At 54.5% G+C, this 10,000-nt stretch overlaps 2 non-coding genes across 2 annotated transcripts; one reads left to right on the forward strand and one right to left on the reverse strand.

The window, feature by feature from the left end:
• Positions 1-273: 273 nt before the first annotated feature.
• Positions 274-2,088, reverse strand: LOC139051116 (small subunit ribosomal RNA). Its single transcript, XR_011509245.1, has one exon. It is a non-coding gene; the product is annotated as a small subunit ribosomal RNA (ribosomal RNA).
• A 4,825-nt stretch (positions 2,089-6,913) lies between these two features.
• On the forward strand, positions 6,914-7,105 carry LOC139051142 (U2 spliceosomal RNA). The gene has a single exon (XR_011509263.1). It is a non-coding gene; the product is annotated as a U2 spliceosomal RNA (small nuclear RNA).
• Positions 7,106-10,000: the final 2,895 nt, after the last annotated feature.

The raw sequence follows: 10,000 nt of genomic DNA on the forward strand, positions 1-10,000 counted from the left end.
CGAGGCGGACTTCAGAAAGCCCACCCAGTGTGCGTTACGCCGTTTCTACCCGCGGGCGCGGCCAAGCCAACCGTCCAAGGTTGCAGCCGGCGTCCACTGGGCGCAACAAATTTGGCACGGGGCGCCCTTCGAAATTCGGGCAATCCCCGGCATGTTCGGGTATAGCCGTCCCCGCGTCCAAGCGGGGCCAGCGGCGGAAAGCGTCGGGCGCAGCGAGCTGCTTCACCCACACGGGGTAGAAACAATGGCGCTCGTCACCCTCGAACAATCCGGTAATGATCCTTCCGCAGGTTCACCTACGGAAACCTTGTTACGACTTTTACTTCCTCTAAATGATCAAGTTTGGTCATCTTTCCAACAGACCGGCGCAACCGAAAGGCCGCGCCGGACATCGGTCCGAAGACCTCACTAAATCATTCAATCGGTAGTAGCGACGGGCGGTGTGTACAAAGGGCAGGGACGTAATCAACGCGAGCTTATGACTCGCGCTTACTGGGAATTCCTCGTTCAAGGGGAACAATTGCAAGCCCCTATCCCAATCACGAAAGAAGTTCCACGGGTTACCCAGTCTTTTCAGACAGGGATAAAGACACGCTGCTTCCTTCAGTGTAGCGCGCGTGCGGCCCCGGACATCTAAGGGCATCACAGACCTGTTATTGCTCTGTTTCGTGCGGCTAGGAGCCGCTTGTCCCTCTAAGAAGGTTGTAAGGTGCTGGGAACCCCGCACCTATTTAATAGGCTAGAGTCTCGTTCGTTATCGGAATTAACCAGACAAATCGCTCCACCAACTAAGAACGGCCATGCACCACCATCCACCGAATCAAGAAAGAGCTCTCAATCTGTCAATCCTCCCAGTGTCCGGGCCGGGTAAGTTTTCCCGTGTTGAGTCAAATTAAGCCGCAGGCTCCACTCCTGGTGGTGCCCTTCCGTCAATTCCTTTAAGTTTCAGCTTTGCAACCATACTTCCCCCGGAACCCAAACACTTTGGTTTCCCGGAAGCTGCCCGCCGAGTCATTTGAGTAACTCAGGCGGATCGCTGGTTGGCATCGTTTATGGTCAGAACTAGGGCGGTATCTGATCGCCTTCGAACCTCTGACTTTCGTTCTTGATCAAAGAAAACATTCTTGGCAAATGCTTTCGCAGTAGTTCGTCTTGCGACGGTCCAAGAATTTCACCTCTAGCGCCGCAATACGAATGCCCCCGTCTGTCCCTCTTAATCATTACCTCGTATTCCAAAAACCAACAGAACAGAAACGAGGTCTTGTTCTATTATTCCATGCAAGTTTATTCAGGCGACTCGCCTGCGTTGAGCACTCTAATTTTTTCAAAGTAAAAGCACCGGCCTTCTCGAGGCACACAATGAAGTGCACCAAGAAAGGACCGGCATGATGTTCAGTCCGAGCCGTCGCATCGGGTAGATGCACTACTCGTCTGGAACTGAGATCCAACTACGAGCTTTTTAACCGCAGCAGCTTTAGTATACGCTATTGGAGCTGGAATTACCGCGGCTGCTGGCACCAGACTTGCCCTCCAATTGATCCTCGTTAAAGGATTTAGAGTGTACTCATTTCAATTACGGGGCCTCAAAAGAGTCCCGTATTGTTATTTTTCGTCACTACCTCCCCGTGCCGGGAGTGGGTAATTTGCGCGCCTGCTGCCTTCCTTGGATGTGGTAGCCGTTTCTCAGGCTCCCTCTCCGGAATCGAACCCTGATTCTCCGTTACCCGTAACAACCATGGTAAGCAAGTAACCTACCATCGAAAGTTGATAAGGCAGACACTTGAAAGAAACGTCGCCGGCTCGTGGCCATGCGATCAGCACAAAGTTATCCAGAGTCACCACACAATACGGGCCGAAACCCGATCGATCTTGGTCTAATAAAAGCACCCGTCGCCCAAAGGGCTTCAGGCTCACTGCATGTATTAGCTCTAGAATTGCCACAGTTATCCAAGTAGGAAGAAACGATCTAAGGAACCATAACTGATTTAATGAGCCATTCGCGGTTTCGCCTTATTTCGGCATGTACTTAGACATGCATGGCTTAATCTTTGAGACAAGCATATGATTACTGGCAGGATCAACCAGGTAATCGTTCAACTGCGCGTCCCGCCTGTCAAGCAGGCCGGACGCCGTTTTTGCGATGCCGAGGCCACCTTCAGGCGCCCCAGCACGCTTCGTTCTTGCAAAGAGTAGCACTTTGCACAGTCCGAGACGACGGCGTTCGAGCTCGCTACGGCGCCCTCCCCGAAGGGCCGGGTATCGCCACGCGGCAAGAAGCACGCAACATTCTCGATAGACTGGTTGTGTCGACTCGATCACGGCTTGCGGTTTCTCTTGAGCCCGCAGCACAGGTGGACCGACCGACACTTGCAACGTAGCCGAGACGGCAAAGCCGCCAGGCGACGGGTCACGCCCGCGCCTTCGGCGCTTTCGCATTTGACTCGTCCGAGGACGATGCGGAACACAACTCGATATCGTGGAGAAAGCGTCGTCCGACAACCAGCCCCTAACGCATCAAGCGGATGAGGCTGCAGACGTCAGCTGTGGGATCCACGGGAGCGATACCGGGGACACGCTTGACGGGCACGAAGCCCGCCGCATATCAAACACCCAGGTCGCTTTTGGGGGCGACTGCTCTCTGGGACCCCCATATAATAGCAGCGATAAGTTCCCAAATCTCCATGGGGCCGTACTCGTGCCACTTTCGACGAGCGTTTGGCGAAAATCGTGCCGCCTCGCAGCGCCGCGAGCGAGATGGAAAGCTTACGTCGGCAGCGCAATGCCGAAGTCGTGAAAGCGCAGCGCGTCGACCGAATGCGCGAACGGCAATCTCTCGCCTATGGACAGCGCAGTTTCCAGAACAATCCCCTTTCTGTGCCCCTACGGGGCCACACGCTAGCGCGGCCCTTTCGCCGTTTCCGAGCACGAGTGCGACCGGCGCGGGCGGCGTGCTCGACACCCCGGCTGACGCCGTTTCGGACTTTGTCTCTTCGCGCGCTCGCGCCAACGTCGCGGCAAAACGACGACCTCTGCGCGGTTCTTTCCCGGTTCCCGGCGTGCTATAGTGCAGCCAGCCGGACGGTGACGACGACTCAGTCGCGGCCGTGCGGTGGCTTGTACGCCAAAGTTGCGTGACGGGCGTCGAGCTCCCGCCGCGGCCCGGCTCAGGTGGTTTCGGACTTCTGTCTCTTCCGAGCGCTCGCGTCGTCGTGGGCACGATTCTCGAATGCGGAGCGGTGCGCGGACACCACCACGAACACGCGCAAGCCGAAAACGGCACTACGGTACAACGTCGGCCAGGGCGGTACGGCCCCTTATATGAGCAGCGATAAGTGACCAGACCTCCACGGGGCCGTACTCGTGCGACAAGGCGGCGTACTGCGCCGAGCCGAGCGCCAATATTTGGCCTTGGCACGGCCGATTTGAGCTCTCGCGATCGCCGCGGTACCGCCGCTCACCGATTCAAGGCACGCTAGCGCGGCCCCTTCGCCATTTTTCGAGTAAGAGTGCGAAAAGCGCGCGCGGCGTGCTCGACGCCCCGGCTGACGTAGTCTCGGACTTAGTCTCGCTCACGCCGCCCCGGCTGACGTCGTCTCGGACTTAGTCGCGCTCACACCGCCCCGGCTCACGTGGTTTCGGACTTCCGTCTCTTCCGAGCGCTCGCGTCGTCGTGGGCACGATTCTCGAGTGCGGAGCGGTGCGCGGACACCACCACGAACACGCGCAAGCCGAAAACGGCACTACGGTACAACGTCGGCCAGGGCGGTACGGCCCCTTATATGAGCAGCGATAAGTGACCAGACCTCCACGGGGCCGTACTCGTGCGACAAGGCGGCGTACTGCGCCGAGCCGAGCGCCAATATTTGGCCTTGGCACGGCCGATTTGAGCTCTCGCGATCGCCGCGGTACCGCCGCTCACCGATTCAAGGCACGCTAGCGCGGCCCCTTCGCCATTTTTCGAGTAAGAGTGCGAAAAGCGCGCGCGGCGTGCTCGACGCCCCGGCTGACGTAGTCTCGGACTTAGTCTCGCTCACGCCGCCCCGGCTGACGTCGTCTCGGACTTAGTCGCGCTCACACCGCCCCGGCTCACGTGGTTTCGGACTTCCGTCTCTTCCGAGCGCTCGCGTCGTCGTGGGCACGATTCTCGAGTGCGGAGCGGTGCGCGGACACCACCACGAACACGCGCAAGCCGAAAACGGCACTACGGTACAACGTCGGCCAGGGCGGTACGGCCCCTTATATGAGCAGCGATAAGTGACCAGACCTCCACGGGGCCGTACTCGTGCGACAAGGCGGCGTACTGCGCCGAGCCGAGCGCTAATATTTGGCCTTGGCACGGCCGATTTGAGCTCTCGCGATCGCCGCGGTACCGCCGCTCACCGATTCAAGGCACGCTAGCGCGGCCCCTTCGCCATTTTTCGAGTAAGAGTGCGAAAAGCGCGCGCGGCGTGCTCGACGCCCCGGCTGACGTAGTCTCGGACTTAGTCTCGCTCACGCCGCCCCGGCTGACGTCGTCTCGGACTTAGTCGCGCTCACACCGCCCCGGCTCACGTGGTTTCGGACTTCCGTCTCTTCCGAGCGCTCGCGTCGTCGTGGGCACGATTCTCGAGTGCGGAGCGGTGCGCGGACACCACCACGAACACGCGCAAGCCGAAAACGGCACTACAGTACAACGTCGGCCAGGGCGGTACGGCCCCTTATAAGAGCAGCGATAAGTGACCAGACCTCCACGGGGCCGTACTCGTGCGACAAGGCGGCGTACTGCGCCGAGCCGAGCGCCAATATTTGGCCTTGGCACGGCCGATTTGAGCTCTCGCGATCGCCGCGGTACCGCCGCTCACCGATTCAAGGCACGCTAGCGCGGCCCCTTCGCCATTTTTCGAGTAAGAGTGGGAAAAGCGCGCGCGGCGTGCTCGACGCCCCGGCTGACGTCGTCTCGGACTTAGTCGACGCCCCGGCTGACGTAGTCTCGGACTTGGTCTCGCTCACGCCGCCCCGGCTGACGTAGTCTCGGACTTAGTCTCGCTCACGCCGCCCCGGCTGACGTCGTCCCGGACTTAGTCGCGCTCACACCGCCCCGGCTCACGTGGCTTCGGACTTGGTCTCTTCGAGCGCTCGCAGCCAGGTCGGGGCCGACGCCGACGTCTGCGTGGGGCTTCAACGATTCCCGGCGCGACGCAATGCAACTGCGCGCAGGATGCCAGCGACTCCGCCGTGGCCGTGCGGCGGTGTACACGCAGAAGTTTCGTGAAGGGGTATCGAGCTCCCGCCGCCCCGGCGGACGTGGTTTCGGACTTTAGCGCTCGCAGCGATCTCGCGGCGATCGCTGACGTCTGCGCGGTTTCAGGTGTGCTACGATGCAGCAGTCTGCCGCACGACAATTTACGGAAGCGAGTGCATTCCGCCCCGGCGGACGCGGCAGCGGACTTTGTGCCTGCGGGAGTGCTCTTGTTGCTGTAAAATTTGAACGGGTGCAGCTGCGCGAAGCAAGTGTACACATTTTCTCTCTCTCTCTCTCTCTCTCTCTGCCCCTGAGGCGACTGTAATTTTAATTTAAATGCAATTGGAGGCGGGAGCAACCTGATGAGAGTAGGCGGACTTCGGCACACCTTGTAGTTTAGAAATTGTTTTCAAGCTTTGAGGACATACACAATCGCGCCATCTGCTTTCCCCGTCTCTTTGGCACTTCATAGTGTGTGCAGCATGCTCTGCATTCCAAAGAAACGCGCCTGTTTCTCCCCCTCTCTCACGTTCTTCTTGTCTTTCTTGCTGCTCTTGTGAGAAGTTGCTATGCTCTTTACTCGCTGTAAAATAGAATGCTTGCGCGAGCCAACAACTTGCGTGTCTTTCTTTTTTTTTTGTTGTTGTTGTTTTTTTCTCTCTTCCCAAGACGTTTCTGCCATTATTCACTAGCTCTCGTTCTTAGTATGCAACGGAGCGTTAGCTCGCGCCATCTACCTTTCTTTCTGTATGGCGAAGGCCGTAGGTTTTCCTCGTTCCGCACACAGATGGCGCGGATGCGTTTTCGCGCCAGTTTCGAACGACCTCGCTGTACACATGTTTCTCATTTAAAAGTTTCAAAGGGGCTTGAGAAAGGGCGTGGTCCTTTTTTCTTGCGCAAGGCTGAGCTTTCCAGCTGTGCTTAAGCTATGCTAGCATGTGTGCGTATATGTGTGTGTGTGTGTGTGTGTGTGTGTGTGTGTGTGTGCGTGCGCGCGCGCGTGCGTGCGCGTGCATATGTGTGCGTGTGTGTGTATACACGCACACGGTAAAGATGATGGGGTAGCGCTATTTCTTTCTTTCTTTCTTTTTTTTTTAACAACACCTGTGCTCCACATGGCGATCTTCCTGCCCTCTATGTTTCCGGTTGGAAGGAGTGCGCAGCCTTTTCTATATTTATTTTTTTTTTCCATTCTCTTTCATTCGTACATGAGGCGCGCTACCTAATTCTAGCGGTCGAATCGACACGTTGCAATCCGTCCCGGCCTGTGCCGTATGAAAACTTTCAGTGGGCCTTGCGGTAAATAAAAGGAAATGAGGGAAATGCGCGTAGTGTATTACACTTGCGCACGGGCTTGAAACGAAGGCCTCAAAGAAAGCCGCCTTGAGCGGTCGCATTCAGACGGAAGTAAACATTCCCCTTGCGCGTGTTTTCCGCTCGCCTGTTCCGTTTTCTGCGAGGTTGCCTTCGTTGGTTTTGCCTTGCAAACAAGCTTGCGCTCGGGTCTCGTTTCTACGCGACGGCGTTTCGTTAACAGTGAAAGACTGAGGCGTCGCGAGTTGATTCGCGAGATAGAGAGCATAGAGTCTCTAGACGGGCTGGGTTTTATAAGATTGCCCACGCTGTTGCTGAGGTTACCAATGTCGCCAGGGCACCCGCAAGGCAGTGGTACAATGGAGTGAAGTGAAAGACATCGCTTCTCGGCCTTTTGGCTAAGATCAAAGTGTAGTATCTGTTCTTATCAGCTTAATATCTGATACGGGTTCTATATGGACCCACGATATTAAACCTATTTTTGGAAGTTGGCGGAGTGCTTGAAGCCTGCTTCACCTCCGCCGCAGGTCGGCCCGGTATTGCACTACCTCCGGGATCGGCCCCCGCTCACTTAGGTGAGACTTCATTCAATCAAAATGAAGAACACAAGCTCGAAGCGAGCACTCACGTGACACGCACCATTCCCATACTATACGCAACGATGCCGGTGTTTCTGAACGATTGTCTGCTGTAATGAGCTACTTGGGGGGGGGGGGAAGGGTGATTAGCCGTGGGTTTTGCAATCAATGTAAGTCCCACTCAAAGCCAACACTGCATTTTGGAGTTCACTATCGCTTTGATCCGTAAACGACAGCAAGCTCGCCCTGCGAAAATCCGCTGCCCTAGTGGAAGAAAGGTTCCCTATGAAACAAAAATGGAGTGCCCGATTTCCGGCAACATTTTCGCTGCAGTGGGACCGAGCGCCTCGAAAACAAACTTGTCGTATGGCCAAGTGTGGCGAAATATATTCAAGGGTTCAGAGGTGCCTCAGCTTTCCAACCTGTATGTTATGAATACCTGTTGCTACCTTTTCGTCATCATCATCCTGCTGGCTACGACCACTGCAGGGCAAAGACCTCTCCCATAATTCTCCAAGCACCCCGGTCACGTGTAAGCCCGGTCACGGTCGCCGTCTAGTGCCTGCGCCCTTCCTAATCTAATCTGCCCTCCTAAATTTCCGCCACCCCGTGCTACGCTTCCCTTCTCTTGGAATTCAGTCGGTAACCCTTAATTGATGATCTTCCCCCCACATTGCATGCCCTGCGCACGCCCATTTCTTTTTCTTGGTTTAAACTAAGGTGTCATTAGCTCGCGTTTGTTCGCTCACCCCCCGAATCTGCTCTATTCTTATCCCCCGTAGCGCTACACCCATCATTCTTCTTTCCAAAGCTCGTCGCGTCGCCCTCAGTTACCCTTCGGTAATCCTTAAGGTCCTTCGTTGCGGCACTCGTGGCATCTTTCTCATTTAAATAAGGCTATTTCGTTCAGTTTTGGGGGAAAACTCAATGAGCTAGGCGCGATTGTGTCCCCGGCGCCGCTCTCAACAAGATGGCGGCGCCCAGGCTTTTTGCCTGGTGGTTCGGCTTGACGCAGAACACGCCTGCAGGGCAGTGAAGCCGCATTGAAGGGGCAACGAGCGGCGCAGTGAAGCGCATGCTCGGGCGAAAAACGCGAACATCAGCCAAAAATACAACCAAATGGCCAAATACGAATTTCCGTTATGGGAAATTGGAGTTCAGTTGGCGCGTTGCGCTCGCCTAAGGTAAAGAACATAAATGCGAGTGCCACATCAGCCAAGTCAATGCTGAGGATCGCGTATCATTTCTTATTTTTTTTTTCCCCTTGCCTCCTGGCCTGCGTGGCCCTAGCGCGCATGCCCACGAAAGTAATGCAATAAGGAAAACGCGAAATCATGCGGTGACGGCTGTATCATATCTATTGTGCGTGCTTTGTTCTTTTTGGACTACAGTGGTGTGCGTTATGAGAAAGTTTCAGTGACCAGCGAACCTATATTTAGAACCACATTTACGGTTACTGCTACAAGCTGCGGGTAGGTGTTTTTTTTTTTTCTTTCTTTCTTTTTTTCGCTACCAACGATGGGTTATCGCAACCGCGATCGGTTGTGCTAGACGCGTTCTTGCCAAACGTTGGCTCTATACGCGACCCGTGACTCGTGGTCGGCACATTCAAGCAGTCCATTGCAAACCGTTCCAAGAAGAAGGATGCTAGCTCCACGTTCCGCCGGGAGCGCTAGTTCGAAGATTGTACTTTTAGACCCTCGAGGAAGCACCGCCATCCCACGTTTTCTATAACGCGCTAAGATTCAGAGCGACAGCGACCACTTGTCTTCGTCAATATCTCGGACACACTTTTTTTTTTTTCTTTAATCCAGATCGTCAGACGAGCCCGCGTTCACGCGCACTCGCTCTCTCCGATAAGCAGGGTAGCTCGGTTGGGGTGTTGTAGGGCCTCGCGCATGCGCTGCTGAGTTCGTCGCTTCGCCGGCCGGTCGACGCTGGCGCGGTACTGGTAATCAACTTCGACGGGCATGGTGAAACGTCACTGTGAAACGTCACGACTAGCAATGCAATGTGTTTGCGAGCAATCGGAGAAATGAGAGAGCCCCTGTAGATTAGTGGAAACGTTCCTCCAAGTATTACGTTTGCAATTTGCGCCTACGAACATGAACTAGACAAAGGAAATGATCTGTAGCCGCCTTCACTTCATAAAATTCCCGTACGAAGAAATTTGCGTGCGCACGTGATCTCCCGCATGAAACCAGACGATAGGTTAATTTTAGCCGTTCATTTCGATTTGCCGAATGTAAACCGGAACACTTTCTCCACGCGCTCTTGAGGTTTGAATGACAATCAATGACATGCTTTTTTTTATATATTTTTGTTTGTTCTATCTGGAACCAAAAGAATTCAGAACGCCATTTCAATCTTAGATTCGATTCACGCCTTGCGTTACGTCACCCCTGGCATATCTGATGAACATGCTCTGCTGTTAAGCTTCATGATCACGGCATTAAAAGTCGCCACTTCCCGAACGTTTATCGCGCCGATGATGAACCGTATGCTGGATTCTTATTGTAATGAGTTTATAGAAAGTTTTATACTTCTATGGCTAGCTTCAAGGAAAGGAAAAACATCGCTCAGCATTGTATAACGCATAACAACAACAACGAAAAATCTGCAGGTTATTCATACTACAATGAGAACACTAGGAATACTGAAAAAGATGAAATCTAAACATGCTGCAAGGAGCCAACAAATGCAATTGAACCAACGAACTGAACTGCAATTATTTCATCAAGACATGCCCCGAAAAAACGTGGCCACTATCAATGCTCATTTCAAAGCTGTTTTTTTTTTTTGTTTGTGACGGATAATAATTATCTTCCCAATGGCTGATGTGAAAATTTCAGAGCGCGGCATTTTCGAAATCTCAAGGCCCCGGCTG

The sequence above is a fragment of the Dermacentor albipictus genome, chromosome 10 (assembly GCF_038994185.2).
Source record: "Dermacentor albipictus isolate Rhodes 1998 colony chromosome 10, USDA_Dalb.pri_finalv2, whole genome shotgun sequence".
NCBI classification, from domain to species: domain Eukaryota; kingdom Metazoa; phylum Arthropoda; class Arachnida; order Ixodida; family Ixodidae; genus Dermacentor; species Dermacentor albipictus.